Genomic DNA, 20,018 nt, shown 5'->3' with positions numbered 1-20,018 from the left:
ATAGTTATTTCCCTTACAAACCCGAGCAATGCCGGGCGATACTGCTAGTATATATATATATATATATATATATATATATATATATATATTGGAAAAAACCCACCTTTTATCAATTCATTAATGAAAAATTAAATTATACCATTTTCTCTCATATTATTATTATTATTATTATTATTATTATATTTATAACTAACGTTTCTGAGTGTATTTACTCTCATTTTCGTCGGTTATGGAACTTACAGGTAAAATAGAACCACTTTTTTGGAATTCATCTTTGAAGGATATTCCAATACCATCTAGAAAGGAATATATTTTAAAACTTATTAATAATATTATATGTTTTAATCTTTGTAAATGGCAAAATTTAATTTTTCATTACTGAATTGATAAAAGGTGGCTTTTTTCTAATTTATATATATATATATATATATATATATATATATATATATATATATATATATATATATATATATAAGTAATACTAAGCAATAAATTACTTAAATTTTCCTCGAATGAGGCTTTTACATGCCGAAGACTACTTGGTGTAATTGATAATTATTCCAAATTAATTAATTTCACCCTTCATTATTACGGATAACCATATATATATATATATATATATATATATATATATACATATATATATATTATATTATATTTGGTGAAATTTGATTTAGTATTTCTAAATTGAATTTTTCCCTGTAAATTTGGAACAATATTCCCTCATATTATTATTATTATTATGATAATATATATATATATATATATATATATATACATACTAGCTGAATATTGGCGTCACTTCAATATTCATCGAAATCAGGTTGTTCCCACCCATAACACAATCTTATGTTGGGTGAATGCACTTCGTACACAAAGTGCACTAATGAATAGGAAACCAGTGGGGACGCCACGAACGGTGCGGACCCCAGAAAATGTGAAGCGCGTCAGATAACCTTTGAGAGATGTCCGAATCGCTCTGCTCGGAGGCATTCCACTGAACATAGCATCGGTAATCGATCGGTAAGGCGTATTTTGCATGAAGACCTGCATTTCCACCCGTACAAATTGGTCATTGGGTAACAGTTGAAACCATGGGACTATGCACAGAGCCGTGCTGGCGAGAGTGGAAGTCAACTTCCAAGAACGCCTTCAGAAATGCATCAATGAAAACAGACAACATATGATGGATGTTGCTTTACACACTTGATTTTGACAAATGCTAATTCGATACGAACACATTGATGTCAATAAAATTTGTTTGCAGCTATAATTAATGATTTTGTGAATTTTTCAAAAACGTCCGTCCTCTACCCGACCCAACACACACACATGCACGTTGATTTGAAGTCGGGAGTTCTGTTTTTCATGCCAGGTTTGAATATGTCTTTAAATTATCTGTTACAGTCTTATTAACTGGAGAGAATATCAACTGAATCTACTTCTCTATATTTTTGTTGTGATCCGAAGCGGAATTCAAACTCAGAGCGTAAAGCACCAAAACTTGAATATACTTTTCTACTCTAGGCACAAGGACCGAAATTTTGGGGAAAGGGCCAGTCGGTGGTTAGATCGATCCCAGTAGGCAACTAGTACTTAATTTATCGACCCCGAAAGGATGAAAGGCACAGTCGACCTCGGCGATATTTGAATTCAGAAAGTAAAGACAGACGAAATACCTATTTCTTTACTGCCCACAAGGGGCTACACACAGAGGGGACAAACAAACGGATTAAGTCGATTATATCGACCCCAGTGCGTAACTGGTACTTAATTTATCGACCCCGAAAGGATGAAAGGCAAAGTTGACCTCGGCAGAATTTGAACTCAGAACGCAGCGGCAGACGAAATACCGCTAAGCATTTCGCCCGGCGTGCTAAGGTTTCTGCCAGCTCGCCGCCTTAAAATTATTATTTCTTTATTGCCCACAATGGGCTAAACATAGAGGGGACAAACAAGGACAGACAAACGGATTAAGTCGATTATATCGACCGCAGTGCGTAACTGCTACTTATTTAATCGACCCCGAAGTTCGTGGGGGGGGGGCAATCGATTAGATCGACCCCAGTACGAAACTCGTACTTAATTTATCGACCCCGAAAAGATGAAAGGCAAGGTCGACCTCGGCGAAATTTGAATTCAGAACGTAAGGGCAAGATGAAATACTGCTAAACATTTCGCCTGGCGTGCTAACGTTTCTGCCAGCTCGCCGCCCTAGTGGACATGTGATATTGTGTAATTTTCACGCTTCTTTTTTAAATAATACAAAAATGAGCGGATATTACATTAGAAGCATGAACAACAGTGAAATAGTTACAGTTGAATGAAGAAGAGTGACGGACTGTTGACAAAACCAAGTCGAGAAGAAAAAGACGAGCAGCAGAGAGCCAGACAGACATTTTTTCAAAGAGGACAGGAGGCTACCGTTGATATATATGTTGGTTAACTTATAAACCTGTCGTTCCTTTTTTGAAAATTAGTATATATCGTACATGTTAGATCAAAGGTTTAGTGAAGAAGATGGCTGTACTCAATCGTAGAGCAGCGGTTCTCCAACTGAGTACAGCAAGGTTCTTCACTAGTCTTTGATCTTGTGTGTGTGTGTTATGTATAATACAACCTGCGTTCCGCCCCCAAAACATGCAGAGATAATGGGACCGACATTCTGTTATAAAAGGCGACTTCAGGCAGTGAGAAAGGAACCAAGTTTGTTAAAACAGATTAGTGTTGGGTCTGTAGGCCACAATTGAACCGTTACTTGTTCAACAGACACAAAGCGAGATCAAAAGTTTTTATTTATTTATTTATTTAGTTTCTCAAAACGTGAGCGTGTGTTTGTGTGTGCTTACGCATGCGTATCTTCTTGCATTTCGTACACGCGTACACACATGCAAATATGTGCTTATAACATATACATACATACGTACACACGAACTCTCTTTCTCACTCACACACACACACATACATATAAATACTCACATATAAACACGCGTAAACTCTTTCATACACACTAGAAATATCGTTTTTCATTAACAACTATAACACCTGTATTAACACCATGGTCAATGGAAAATTTACCTTTATTTTCGCTCTTATACTAACAGTCTTGATATTTTAGTTCCCGTACCCCTTCCTATCTCTCCCTCTCTCGCCCCCGTTTATTTGCATATATCGCGCAATTGAACTACTTATTTTTATTTTTATAGATCTACATGCCTCAAAATCGTGTCTCACTTTTTATTTTTACACCTTTCTCACACTTTCTTTCCCTGTTTTTCCAACAGACCCCTCTCAACATTCCCCCCACCACCACCACCAACCGCTTACACAGCTCAAGCTTTCGTGTACCTTGTCTTTTCTCCCATAGACCCGGCTAACTCTTTCTTTCACACATACATTTCAAACACACTTCACAGTTTCATACACAAACACCTTTACTCTCTCTCACTCTCTCTGTCTGTCTCTCCCTGTCCTTCCCATACTCACTTCACTCTTTCCCACCCCCTCCAACACGTGCATCCCTTACCGTCTTTCTTTCCTCCAGTGTATCCGATTCTTTCTTTCCCATCGTCACGTGCTGCTTTCAAACACACTCATTCACTCTTCTCCCGTCATTGTATAATAAATAATACTGCTATGACATCAAACACGTAGTTTTCATATAGCAGCACGTATAAGGACCGAAAAATTATCAAAGTATAAAACAAAAATCTTAACATTCACGTCACAGGAAATTAAAACGTTTTCAGTTTTATGATTGATCGCATTTTCATCACTCATCATCTTCAGCTTGAAGCCGTCAAGTCAAATCCACGGTTCTCTTGCTTTTTATCTTAATTTCCATACCATCACCTTCATCATCACCACCCGCATCAACAACAGCGTCATCATCACCATCACCATTATTAATATTATTATCACCGTCGCCATTTTTGTTTTCTTTATTTTAAATTTGCGTAAAACATAATCGCTTGAACCGGACTGGAGAATTGACTGGGATTTATTTAATCATGCCTGAAAAGATTAAGGGCAACATCAACATAAACTTTGAATGGAGTCAAACTCCAGAACCGATACACTAATTTCAGCATTATTCCAATCTTCTATATCCTCCAGTCAATCAATAAATTGCAAACGTTTATATCATCAATCCTGGGGAATATGAAAAGTTATCTTAGAATTATAATCAAACACCGGATCCTTTCACTTTGACCGGCAGACTTTTAAAATAATTTCTTTGTAACTAAACACTTTTAAACTTCGTATACTGGTAGAATGTGTTACATAAAACATCTTTTTCTCTTGGCTTTCTTGAGAAAATTCTGTAGTTTGTAAGCTATTTGTTGTTAAATTTCTTGCATTTCGGCAATTTCAACCAATCAATGACGTCGATTGAGCTGAATGCAATTTCTGCAGTTGTTTGTCAATGCGGTGTCTACTCAGTTTGTCACTGTTATTTATGACATATTTCATATCAGTTACGTTCGTATGAATAAAAGATTATCGTTATTAAACTTTTATTAATAAACATATATTCTAAGTTCACAACATATGCATTTGTCAATGCGATAATCTTTTATTCATACGAACGTAACTGATATGAAATATGTCATAAATAACAGTGACAAACTGAGTAGACACCGCATTGACAAACAACCGCAGAAATTGTATTCACCTCAATAGACGTCATTGATAGGTTGAAATTGCCGAAATGCAAGAAATTTAACAACAAATAGCTTACAAACTACAGAATTTTCTGAAGAAAGCCAAGAGAAAAAAGATGTTTTATGTAACACATTCTATCAGTTTAAAAGTGTTTAGTTACAAAGAAATTATTTTAAAAATCTGCCGGTCAAAATGAAAAGATCCCCAAATTTTCTTGACAAAAAGAAAAATAAAATTTCCGTCTTCAAGAAAAGAAATTCAAGTTTATATTATTTTATAATGTTCGCTTAGGAATTCATTACTTCTAGAAAAGAATAAGACAAAATGGTTATGGCTGGAACGTCTTTTCTCACAGATCCATTACAATCAAAGCTATTCTGTTGTTAAAATAATATTCTTCACTGAATGATGAAGCAGCTAAAGTTGAAGAAAAGTTGAAAGAATAAAAGATAGCAAGTATCCATATTCCAAATATTGGGATTCCCTTGACAACGAGAGTAGTTTCACGGATCTTACAAATCTTTTGATTAACTTTTTTTTAACAATTTGAAACTTCGGATACTGGTTGAACGTGTCAGAGGTTTTTCTATTCTGTACATAAAAAAAAAAAGTTTGACTACTTTTTCTAGCAGGTCGTGCAACCAAATACAGGCTCCGTCATTGGTCTGTCTCTGTAACAGTAATAATTTTGTTATTTAGCCTCGAATCTACCCTGATACAGCTAACCCTATCATCAAAGACATTCCAGCCTTCAGCTAACCGTCTTTTTAGCGATAATCTAGGATATTACGTACAATGGGCGTGATTTAGGTACCCCACATAATACGAAAACATTTTAAAATATTTATTAGCTTATATTTATCTTAATAAATGATTTGTATTTTCACATGTATTTGGTTTTCCACTCTAGTAATGGTTTTAGGTGTATTTTTTTACAGATTTTATGGTTTTGAATGTGTTCGCTGAGACTGACGTAAAGTTAAGTTGAGGTACGCCAGTATAAAGTTTACGTCGGATTTGTTAACCCCTGTAATAAAACTAACGTTATTTTATTTAAAATTTAAACTGTAATGTCTTTTTGTTTCATTTTTGTTGTGTGTACACGAATAATAAAATCTAAATATAATTTCAGTTTATACCGTATTTGATGACATAAAGACGCAGGGTATGTTAAACGTACTCCAATTTCAGTAACATATATTCAGCTAAAAAAAAAAAGTTTTCAGTGCATTAAAACAGCTATTAAATGATAGTATTTATTATCTGATTTACCTACGCAAATATGCCCTACCATGGCTTTTTTACCTCGGAATTTGTTGTGAATTAATCTTTTTCTGAGGGTGAGGAGAGGAGTTTCGGGAAATTCACGCGAATCTGTTTTGTTTTCTCATAATATTCAGAAAAATGAGTTTTTTTATTATCAATATTTTTGACAAGTACCTTTCAGATTGTATAGCTCACGATTATATCGGAATTAAATATGTAAAAAACAAAACTATTTGAGCTCGCACACATACATAGACACATTACATAATCTACAAAATGGAACTTGCAATTTCTAAATAAAATTGTGATGTATGTTCAGTATGTATGTGTATGTGGCCAATAGCTCTATTTTTCAAATTAAATTCTAATATAATCGTAATCTACACCCTCTGAAAAGCATTTGTAGAAACTTTCATTAAAAAATAACCATTTTTCTGAATGCTATGAGGAAACAAAACTGACTCGAATTTTCCGAAACTTCTCGCCCCACCCTCGGAAAAAAATCTTTCAAAACAAATTCCGATATAATCGAAATTTACACCATCTGGAGTATATTCGTCGAAAATTTCATTATAAAAATATCCATTTTCTGAAAGTTTTGAGGAAACAAAGTCAGGGAAGGGTATACACATATACGTACGTATGCCTATTATCCTACACCCCATATGAAATATGACAAATACACTGTACGTGAGAAACTTAGGCAACCGAGTTCAAATTCCGCACTGGGATCTTTTCGGTTTGAACGACAGTTTTTTCTAGCGGTGTCATATGAAATTATCACCCATAATTACGACCCTAGTATCGATCTATTGCATTTCAATCTGTTTTAGAGTTAGGTTTAAGGGGTGGGGGAAGGGTATCTTTTTTTTTTTCAGAAATGTAAATAAACCCAATCTGTTTCTTAAACGAGGGACATATTCATACGGCACAGAATGTTTTCACCTCAATAGACGTCATTGATTGTTGAAGTTGCAGAAATTGAAGAAAAAAAACAACAAATATCTTACAAACTATAGAATTTTCTCAATAAAGCCAAGAGATAAAGATGTTTTATAAACACATTCTACTAGTATACGAAGTTTAAAAGTGTTTAGTTACGTGGAAATTATTTTAAAACACTGCCGGTCAAACCGAAAAGATCCGAGCACTGGGGTTGATGTATTCGACTTATCCGTTCCCCTAAAATTGTTTACCGCGTGTCAAAGATTCGAAACTATATTATCAATAGGATTTATCTCGCCGGGTTCGATAAAATTAAGTACAGGTGAAGTACTAGGGCCGATGGTATCGAATCAGCCACTTCCCTCAAAACTTAGTGAACTTGTACTTAACGTAGAAATTGTTATTAAGTAGTAACGTTTGTTATCCCACATCCCAAATGAAACATGATAGATACAGCTTGTACGTGAGAAACATGGGCTGTGCCAACAGAAAAAAATAATTCAAAGGTACAGTGTGTGTGTGTGTATTTTATGCAAATGTACATAAGTGTGTGTGAGTGATAAACATCTCCCGTTTGACAGATTTATCAGAGCAGAGGTGTATAAATATGGATGTCGGTGAAGGAGAAAAATAATAAAAACAAAACAAAAGGACCCGTACACGTAGATAGGGGACGCAAACGAAAACTGTCAAGAGTAACGGGAATGTTAACCAGTGAAATAAGTACAATAGTTTTTCGTTTGTTTATTTTTCCAGTTTTCGTGGAGTGAGCAGTTTTATTGAGATTCTTAAATTTTGTTTTTTAAATTTATCTTTGCCATCGTTGCAACTATGAAAGATATTGATACTACTGTTGTTTAACCGCAAATAAGTTCCGATTCAGTAACCCAATGAACGTAGGTGTTCCAACCGTGATCACAGTCTCTCATTTTTTTATTTTATTTTTTTATTTTAGTTATCCTAAAGCTATCCAATGTGTCTTTTCTTTTATATATAGACAGGTGGGTGTCATTTGAGAGAGATTTGACTGTTATGTGGATGGTATAGATAATAATGATTTCAAATTTTGATACAAGCCCAGGAATTTTAGGAGAAGAGCTAATGGATTATATCGACACCAGTACCCAACTGGTACTTAGTTTGTCGATCCCGAAAGGATGAAGGCAAAGTTGACATCGACGGAATTTGAACTCAGAACATAAAGACAGCGAAATGCCTATTTCTTTACTACCCACAAGGGGCCGTAAAGGGGAAAAACAAGGACAGACATAGGTATTAAGTCGATTACATCGATCCCAGTGCGTAACTGGTACTTAATTTATCGACCTCGAATGGATGAAAGGCAAAGTCGACCTCGGCGGAATTTGAACTCACAACGTAACGGCAGCCGAAATACCGCTAAAGCATTTCGCCCGACGTGCTAACGATTCTGCCAGCTCGCCGCCTTTGATAGCTATTTCTTTACTACCCACAAGGGGCTAAGGACAGACAAACGGATTAAGTCGATTATATCGACCCAGTGCGTAACTGATACTTATTTAATCGACCCCGAAAGGATGAAAGACAAAGTCGACCTCGGCGGAATTTGAACTCAGAACGTAGCGGCAGACGAAATGCCGCTAAGCATTTTGCCCGGCGTGTTAACGATTTTATCAGTTCGTCACCTTAATGATATAATATTAGCTTTAAGGCGGCGAGCTGGCAGAAACGTCTGTCTTTACGTTCTGAGTTCAAATTCTGCCGAGGTCGACTTTGCCTTTCATCCTTTCGGGGTCAATAAATTAAGTACCAGTTGCGTACTGGGATCGATCTAATTGACTGGCCCCTCCCCCAAAATTTCGGGCCTTGTGCCTAGAGTAGAAAAGAATATTAGCTTTGTGTAATAGTTGTTTAACCTCTTAACAACTTCGATTGAGTGGCCTATAATGAAAGCCCTTTCAGCTACGACCATCCCGTCTTTTAGGTAGTATTTAGGATATCAATCCAATGCATTCTTTCATTATTTAAGATGACAAGGTACGATTTAGTGGATATAACGTTTCTATTTCTAGCAGGACGATCGACTATGTAGAGGTTCCCTCTTGACTCATCGGAATTTATTTATTATTATTATTTTTTTTTTTTTTGGAATGAGCATACTGTCTATATTCCTATGTAACCGTACACGGGTAAATAGTTGCACTGCTTACTAGAATTGGATAGAATAAAGTGAACACAAGCTTTGCAGGCCGCTGCTATCAAGCTTCAACACCGGGCCTTATAAAAACTGCTGTATCTTTCCCAAGAAAGAAATTCATTCTTTCTGGGGAAAAATCATGAATGTTCACACTTTAACATAGAGGTCCATATTACTGATACCTGTAGGCATGGCTCCTAAAGAGAGATAGCAAGATAACGAAATGGATAAAAATTTAAAGAAAAAAATTTACTCTGTAAGAACTAAATTATCCTCATTCAAACTTCAGATAGGGTTTAAAACCTCTTTCCCTGAAATTTTGGTTCAGCTTTATTAGTATTCTACAGATTTTATAAACAAATTTACATTTGAATGAATCCTCCTCCTTTCTTTGTCCCTATTCTGTTTTATATCCACCTTCTTGTACCTAAGGGCCATGCCCTCACACCTCATCTCCAACAATCCTTTTTCCTTTTCCATCTATGGTAGTTCATGTATCCCTTCTACATGAAGACACCTGTTACTTTTTCTTCATTATAATTTAACCTCTCAACACCTGGCACAAAGTCAACTCCCTCAATACTGCATCCCCACTCAGTTGAGGGGTTGTCTTGTGAATTACTTAGTGATCTCACTGTGCCAGTGCCACAAAAGAAAGGACCCGGTACACTTTGTAAAGTGGTCAGCATCATAAAGCATGTCCAGCCATAAAAACCATGCTAAAGCAGACACTGGAATTCAAAGCAAATCTCTGGCTTGTCAGATGCTGTCAAATTGTCCAACTCGGATCTTTTCGGTTTGAACGGCAGTTTTTAACATAATTTCTAGGTAACTAAAAAATTTTAAACTTCGTATACTGGTAGAATGTATTTATAAAACATCTTTTTCTCTTGGCTTTACTGAGAAAATTCTATAGCTTGTAAGGTAGTTGTGGTTTTTTTCTTCAATTTCTGCAATTTCAACCAATCAATGACATCCATTGAGGTAAAAAAAACATTCTGTCCCTCGTTTAAGAAACAAATTGGGTTTATTTACATTTGTGAAGAAAAAAAGATACCCTTCCCCCCACCCCTAACCCTAAAACAGATTGAAATGCAATAGATCGATACTAGGGTTATAATTATGGGTGACAATTTCATGACACCGCTAGAAAAACTGCCGTTCAAACCGAAAAGATCCTCCAACCCATGCCAGCATGGAACAAAGACCTTAAATGATAATGATGACGATGACAATGATTCTGATGATGAACTTATATCCTATATTTCTTCTTTTACCTTGTATTTTATAACATTTCCATCAATTTGGAAAGTTGCCGAGGTACATTTTTTTACATCAACAAGAACTTAGCATGTGATGTCAGTAATTACAGGCCAATTACTTTATTAGTAAACATTTTGAAACCATTGTAAAACAAAATATTCTAAATCATTTAAACTCAAAAACAACTTTTATCAATTAAACCACATGACTTGGCTTTCTACCAAATCACTCTACAATTACTCAAGTACTCTTTTGTCTAAACACTTAGACAATGGAAATGGATAATAACACTATAGTCATTTTTTTCTACAACGATACAGTAAAAGCATTTGATTATGTAAGAACAAACTGCTATAAATATTGCAATCTTATATTTTTAACATACAAATAATAGAATGGATCAAAGATAATTTACCTAATGGAACTCAATTTGTTCATATTGAAGACAGTTCAAAGAAGTGTATAGATCTCATAAGAGATACCTAGGTTGCACACACACACTCATGTGAACATACACACATATATAAAATGTAAGAAAATCTTATAAGTATGCCAAAACTATCATGTTAGAAACCCCACAGCCTTACAATGAGGAGTCGAACAGCCCAAACCACTAGGCTAAATGCCTTCACCGATTTTAAATTTATTGTAATTAGACCCATCAAGACAGTGAGTAGACAGAATTGTTAGCACATTGGACAAAATGCTTAGTTGTATTTCTTCTGGCAAAGGTTGACTTTGCTTTTCATCCTTTTGCAGGGTTCATAAAATAAGTACTAATTAAGCACTAGGGTCAACGTAATCAACTAGCACCCTCCCTAAAAATTTCAGGCCTTGTGCCAATAGTTGAAACAATTATTTTATTATTATTTCTGCCAGGGTTGACTTTGCCTTTCATCCTTTTGGGGTCAATAAATTAAGTACCTGTCAAATAGTGGGGTCAATGTGAACAACTAGTCTCCTCCCCTAGGTTTCTGGCCTTGTGCTTCTAGTAGAAAGGATTATTATTATTAAGGCAGAAAGCTGATGACTGGTGTTGATGTAATAAAAACCAGACCCTTCCCCTAAAATTTCTGGCTTTGTGCCAAAATTTAAAACCATTATTATTATAACTGTTACAGTCTATATCATTATTATTGTTATTAACATCAGCAGTTTAATACCCAGACTGCAACACTCTAGAATTCTGTCTGCAGACAGAAGGAAAAAATAGACTAAAATTAAAGAAAAAGGAAGCTATTGTAAAGTTATGACACAAATCCAAAAGTATCTATTGGCTTCTTACATGTAAGAAGAACCAAAATGAAGCCAAATTAGTAACACTTAGTAAATTAATCAGCAATCTAATTCAATAATGTAATTATATAAATTGGGATTTTTACAGAAGTTGAGTAAGCATTGAGAGAAAATAACATGAGCAAAAGTGAAAACTCAGTGAAGCAGAATATGTAGGTGGCTACTAAACATGCATCTAGTAAAAAAATTTGATATATCCGGAATTGCTATAGGTTTGATTTGCTTGTTGCTTGTCACAGGCATTACCATGCGACTGGGAATAATACTATTCAGAGAAAATGATTCATAGATTTAGTTTTAAAATGATTATGTAATATAATCAAATATCAAACTTGCCTTGTTTAGGAGAGTGTCCAACAGATGACTAATATTCATTTTCATGGCTAATATTCAGTTTCATAAACATATATATATATGCATGTGTGTGTGACCACAAATATATATCAATGCATCCAAATGTGTGTGTGTGTACATTTTCTTTTAACAGGCATAAGTTACAAAATGACTAAAGGGCTGAGTGTCTACAGAGTGTGTGTATATGAGTGTGTATATATATATATATATATATATGAGAAATTAAAGAAGGAAAATGCACACACTTTACATAGTTTTAATATAATTTTTAATATATCTTGTATTGTGTTTGTCGATCGGTTTCGCTTTCGCTATTCATGACATTAAAATTACCATGCAACTGAGAATATTACACACATACATACACACACACACACACATACATACTCATATTTTGAGTATTATTTTTCCTGTTTGTATTATCAAAACTCTCTCACTCTCTAGATATATATATATACACACACACACACACACATTACATCAGTGAAATGTGTGTGCAAGGTATTTTTGAACTCCATGCATTCCTTTATAACATTATGGAGGAACCTGTAAAGAGAATTCAAACTGTTTTGGCATAGCTTTTTGTTATAGATATTCTTGGATCAAAGAGTAACAAAACTGAAGTCTGGATAATCACTATCATCATTTAATGTTTGTCTTCTATATTAAACGGCTTGACAGGATCTAACAAACCAGAGGACTGCTTTGAGCTCAAATATCTGCTTTGGTATAGTTTCTGTGGTTGGATGCTCTTCCTAATGCCAACTATATTATATTATGAAATTATTATTTGGATTGTGTTTCACATATCAACTTCTGATAATGTGAATATTGACTATCTAAGGAAATGCATACATAATACATAATCTGCCTTACAATGATCACTGAAACACATGAAAAGATGGTTTCAATAATATACTGTATCACTATACAGTATATTATGTATAAATATGTAATATACTGCATCAATAACATTTCTTAATATATGCCACCAGACTTGATTTTTACCCTGTGCATATAAGCAAAAGCGGAATATTGTAATCACTCATCTGTGTGTTTGCAAAATTACTGGAAAACAGCTACACAGATTTTCACCAAATTTGGCAGAAATATTCATTGGGTAAGTGGCTTGAAATGATGAAAATTTCGTTTGATTATCTTCAAACATACATAAATACATAAGTAGATATGCAACTGTGTGTGTGTGTGTACAGTGATGGATTTGAGAGTATCATTTATTTACAAGTTGATTTCTTAATTTCACCAAAGTATAAATACCTATAATGACAATACTTTAAAAAAAATTTTTTTTAGATCAAACTTACAAATTTTTCGATAAGCAAGTAGTCATATTATTTATATCCTACAATGAACTACAGTATGTTTGATTCACCTACTATCATTGAAAGATATTGAAAACTTTTCTATAAATATTTCATTTTGTTCACTTTTTTTTTCATAACCATGACTATTCATAATCATGATTATTATTTGAATAATCATTTATTTTAGTCATATGCAAATTTTATTCATATGAAAATTGTCTGTTGAACTTTCCAAAACAACCTTTAATTTTCTTGGTTAACTCGTATTTTAGCATTTCACTGGAAAACTATTGAAATAGAAAGTTTTATTTTTTTGAACACGCATGATTCATTCTTCAGTGAAAAATTGAAGAATCTTCATTTTATGTTATATTTTTTTTAATTCCAAATCCCTTAAAATAACATTCAAATTTCTTTGCCAACTTGTATTTTAACATTTTCATGAAAATAATCTGTGAAAAAATTTATCAGCGTGCAGGCTATATACATTGCCTCTCCAATGCCTTTTTTTCAATTTTTTTTTGTATACATACAACTGGAGTCATGATGTTTACATCTTTCAGTTTTACAATAAAATCTGCAGATTACATTGGTCATTAGTAGTTTGTTCTCAGGTTTCTATGCTTGTAGTATGTTATTATTAGTGTTAGTTTTCAGTTGGATGATAGGCATTTTGTGTTTCATTTATTGAGGTTTTTGATCATGCATTCATCTGTTCAATAGTAGTTATGCATTTGATTCAAATAATAAATTTTTTACTGAACTAGTTCGGTTGCATTTATAGAAAATTCATCAGGGACCACACACAAACATAATAGGAATGTGACTCCATCAGTCACAAATGGGCGCACCTAAGAGGTTCCCCTCCGGGATACAAGTCTGGGTGGAAAGTCATCTCACCAGCGAACGCACAACCTAAGGTTCCTTTTATGGAAGACCAGCAATCACCCATGCATACCAGCCTCCCCTCTCCACATCACCTATGTTATCCTAGGGAAAGGCAAAGACTGATACAGCTTAGCAATAGTGATGTTGCAACTCATCTCTACAGCCAAGTGAACTAGAGCAACATGAAATAAAGTGTCTTGCCCAAGAACACAACACACAGCCCGGTCTGGGAATTGACCTCACGATATATATATATATATATATATAATAAATATAAATAATATATATATATATATATACGCATATATATGTATAATATAATATATATATACATATATAATACTAATAATATTAGGGAGTATAAATCCAAACTTACAGGGAAAATTCAATTTAGCATTAAATCAAACTTCACAATATATGCATATATATATAAATTAGAAAAAAAACCTGTAATTCATACAATGATAGACGTAAATCACAGCATATAGAAAAAATAAAATATATGATAAAACATTTATCTAGATCACAATAAAGTACATAATAATAAACAGTATATAATTAGTTTATTATTATGCACTTATGATTATGTACTTTATTGTGATCTAGATAAATGTTTTATCATATATTTTATTTTTTCTATATATCTATCATTGTTTGAATTACATAATAGTGGTTTTTCTCTAATTTATATATATGATATAAATAATATATATATATGCTTATATATACATATAGTATAAAATAATATATATATGCATATATATACATATAGTATAAATAATATATATATATGCATATATATATACATATAGTATAAATAATATATATATATGCATATATATATACATATAGTATAAATAATATATATATATGCATATATATACATATAGTATAAATAATATATATATATGCATATATATACATATAGTATAAATAATATATATATATGCATATATATACATATAGTATAAATAATATATATATGCATATATATACATATAGTATAATAATAATATATATGCATATATATACATATAGTATAAATAATATATATATGCATATATACATATAGTATAAATAATATATGCATATATACATATAGTATAAATAATATATATATGCTATATATACATATAGTATAAATAATATATATATGCATATATATACATATAGTATAATAATATCATCATCATCATGCATATATATATTATTGTATAAATAATATATATGCATATATATATATAGTATAAATAATATATATATGCATATATATATATATAGTATAAATAATATATATATGCATATATATATATAGTATAAATAATATATATGCATATATATATATATATATAGTATAAATAATATATATATGCATATATATATATATAGCATAAATATATATATATAATATAAATATATATAGCATATATATATATATATATATATATATATATATTTACGCACACAGATACATACAGAGAAACAAACATGCATACATACATATATACACATATACATACGCCAGCTTAATTTAATTTGTCCTTAGTCAAAAGACACCTGTTGTAATGACCTGTTATTTGTATTTGTGTAACTTTCTCCATTTTTTCCGTCCTTGTTTTCGTATACATTCACTGCTTTCTTCCAAGGAATCTAATTAATGCTCTTAGCTTAAGTTTACCTTGGGGCTGACCAGATTGGAGCAATCTCGAGTGTAACCAGCCGAAATTGCAAAGATAATCTGGAACTCAACTGAAGAAAGAAAACTCCAAATGACCTGTCCTTGTTTTCTTTGTATCATCTATCTGGATATTTTGTTTGTCCCTTTCTTGTATCACCTATCTGGATGTTGTGCGTTCTTGTCCCATTTTGTATAAATATATATAGTGCACTATATATATATATATATATATATATATATATATATATATATATATATATATAGTGCACTTTTCCGTGAGCAACAAAAAGGTACTCCATCTGGTAAAATTATCATTACTGTTTCTAATAATATAATAATATTTAATACAAATAATATTTATATTATTTAATAAATACAATATATATCTCAATGAACTTTTCATGTGCTGAGAGCATCTCAGACTGCATTTGTAACACGTTTGGAGACTGAGGATTGCGTGAAGGCACCTGGCGTGTGAAAAAAATGCTGTCTGATATGTTTTCATCACATGAAACCATTAGTAGCTCATAAAAATATATACTATGTTTATTAAATGATACACACACACATTCATAAACACGCAACGCATATATACATATTCTCAGTTTCATACGCATGAGATGCTATGATGGTAATTTACGCTTTGTTAGAGATGCGTATATTTGACGTCACGTTAAATGAAGTCGTTTACCCAAACTATGGTATTGATTTCAATCCAAATGCTAAGTCGGTGAAGGGAAACCAGCGGCGAAGCTAGAGTTGTCAGACCCCGGGGCAAGACAAATATTTATGGGAGAGCGTGATATTTTATAAAATTTTACTATGTTTTCTCCTTTAGAAAGCTTACACCCTAAGAATTTTGTGCCCTGGGCAATTACCCCTGTGTTCCCACCCTCGCTTTACCGCCGCCTTTAGTCATGTGTCAGATTTACTCATCATCACACACAAATATTGAATGAATGAAAGTACCTGAATTTTCTACCTGACTTAATTGCAATTAACAGCACCGGGAAATAAGAAGTAGATGTAATCACCGTGTTTAATTCAGAGCATGAAATAACTGATATAGTTACGTTCATTCTTTGCTTAGCAAATAAGAAATGAAGTGAAATTAAAAAATGGTTTTTCTCCCGGGAATTGAAACTTGATCGCCGACACGGCTGGTTAAAAACCTCGGCTAGAGAAGCTGCGTTTAGTAAACTATATGCTCTGTTAATTACTTTCGTGGCACCAAAATAAACAAGTTCTTCTCGTTTGTCTTTTCTGTAAACTCCTCCACAGAGTACACGCGAGCCTTTGGTGAGTCAGTTATGTGGTCGTTCGTCTTACGAAAATAATAAACTAATCTCCCTCAAAATCCCTCCCCTACTGTCTGAAATATGGATAATGTAGTCTTGGGTACACTGTTTGAATAAAAGCTAGGATTCACACGGCTACTCGATCATTGCACGGTTCCGTTTGTCACAAATGCCCATTCACATAAATTGACTTCATTTGTTTATAGTTTAGCAAACTGGAAGTGAGCACATGTAACCTTAAACGTGTACGTATGTGTAATAAATAATAATGAAATTATTGTATACAGTGCTCAGGTGCACTACAACTTGTCAAAAGTGCGTATAAAGCATATGCAGTAATGTATAAATATCTGGAAAAGTGTATATGCACACAACCAGTGTTCGAGCGTACGCATACATGTTTGGTGATACAAACGAAAAACAGAACTCAAAATATGAGTATATATACGTTTTTTTTTTAAATTAATAATCGGTAGAAGTTACAGTGATTTAAAGGCCAAGAGTTTCGTGTGTTGGTACTTATCAGATACGCACACACACGTGTGTATGTAAGTATGTATGTATAATGGACGTGTCGAATACGTCCCCACCCCTCTTTTCGTTAGTTTTTTTACCCGGAATTCTGTTTTCAACGACGGAGATACCGATTTTGCCAGGAAGACAGCATTTCAAAATCACAATTACCCTCCCACACCCGATACATGTGTGTGTGTGTGTCTGCTAAGTGCTTACAGTATCTCCTTGTATAAATAACTGTTTACAATATGTATAGATTCAAATACACACACATATATGCGTGTGTGTTTATGTATGTAAATATATGAGCGCATGGATATGCATTTTATTTATGCTTTTGTAAATAAAGATGTTTTATATGCTTAAAAATCTACTTGTAGATGTACGTGTGTATATGTATATATATATATATATATATATATATATATATATATATATATATATATACATATATATAGTGTATGTTTACGTTTGCCTGTAGTGCGTGTATATCTATGTAACAAAACGTGCTTAAGAAATTTGTCCTACAATATGTCAGTGCCTTCATTCTAATGATAAGAAAAGACGACTAAGGAAGCAGATGGAAAAAAAAAGGTCATTAGTACCGAGAAAAAGATAACAAGATCCAGCTTCTCACCATGCTTCACTTATTATCTGTCCTATCTCCTTAGCTCTTATAAAGCATGTTTAGAGGAACATATCACCGCTACTATTCGGTCACACCAGTCAGTATTTCTTATGAACTAACCTATATGCACACATGTTGGTTGTAGTTTGTGCAATGCATGATTTGGCTTGGGACGATGGAAAACAGTCAAGCTGATTGTAGCAGTTTAGTAGTTGTGTTAGAGATTTTCTTTACAGAAACAACAGCATGTATGTGTTTAGTAGGGGGAACGGAAACGGGAAGTTGGGACGTTATGGATGATAATAATAACAATAATGATAATTTCTTTCATTTGCCACAGAAACAACAGATGAGAAGGACATTAAAAAGACAGTTTACAATTTGTGTGGGAGGTTTGTATAAAAAGATGAGGGCAAGGCAGGGAGAAATGATTAGAAACAGTAATGATAATGGTTTTATTTGCAGAGCGACTAATGATGATGGTGATGATTTCTCAACTAGGTATAAGGCTACAATTTGGTTGGGGGTGAGGGGCTATGAGCAGCTAAAACTAGTAAGTAGCCACATACTTTTTTCTACGGAAAGATGAAAGGCACGGTGGATGCCTCCGGCGAAATAATGTTTCAAATTTATGCACAGGGCCAGCAATTCTAGGGGAGGGAGTAAGTCCATTACATCGACCTTAATGTTCCATCCTGAAAGGATGGAAGGTAAAGTCGACCTCGGCGGAATTTGAACTCAGAACGTAAAGACAGACGAAATGCTTATAAGCATTTTGTCCCGCGGGCTAACAATTCTACCAGCACGCCTAATAATAACAACAACAACAACGATAATAACCATTTCTAATATAGACAGAAAGCCTGAAGTTTTAGGGAGTAGGATTAGTCAATACCATCGACTCCGATACTTAACCGGTCCTAGGATGAGAGACAAAGTTGACTTCGGAGGAATTTGAACTCAGAACTTTAAGAACTGGAACAAAATATTAAATAGCATTTTTTTTAATGCTCAAGCACAAGGCTACAAATTTGGGTAAAAAGAAAATATTGACAGCAAGAGATCATGCTGGTTTCTATTTTATCGATTTCGGAAGGTTAAAAAGTAAAGTTGACCACTATCTACAACTTATCAGAGCGGGGTACAATTAATATCTATTTCTTTACTGCCCACAGGGGGCTAAACATAGAGGGGACAAACAAGGACAGACAAGGGGATTAAAGTCGATTACATCAAACCCCAGTGATTAACTGGTACTTATTTAATCGACCCCGAAAGGATGAAAGGCAAAGTTGACCTCAGCAGAATTTGAACTCAGAATGTACAATTAATGATATCGGTTCTAATTTAAGTTGGTACTTACTTTATCGACCCAACAAGGATGAAAGCCGAAGTCGACTTCGGCAGGAATTAAACTAATAAAATAAAAAGACGACAAGATAATTGTAATCTTTAAACGTTAATTATATCCAATTAATATCACTTCCCGCTTAAGTTTAGTAGCGTGTGACGGAGTTGTAATTATGTCATTGTTATTAAAGATTATATAAATGAAACCGGGAAAATTTACCAATTTTATCTATGCTTCTCTGAAGCAACGTTCTTCACGTAAGCCCCAAAGCTGCCGAAGTTATAAAAGAAAAAAGGAAATATTGCGTTGAAGAAGTTCATACCTTTCCTTTACAAATATAGAGACACGACAGACGACGAATGAATATCT

General features: G+C 33.4%; 1 protein-coding gene across 1 annotated transcript in view; it reads right to left on the bottom strand.

Moving 5' to 3' along the window:
• The window catches only part of LOC115209887 (ceramide glucosyltransferase), a 327,186-nt gene that overhangs the window by 306,265 nt on the left and 903 nt on the right, over positions 1–20,018 (bottom strand). The window lies entirely within an intron of this gene.

Source organism: Octopus sinensis, linkage group LG3 (assembly GCF_006345805.1).
Source record: "Octopus sinensis linkage group LG3, ASM634580v1, whole genome shotgun sequence".
Taxonomy (NCBI): Eukaryota; Metazoa; Mollusca; class Cephalopoda; order Octopoda; family Octopodidae; genus Octopus; species Octopus sinensis.
This window is presented reverse-complemented; position numbering and strand designations above follow the sequence as displayed.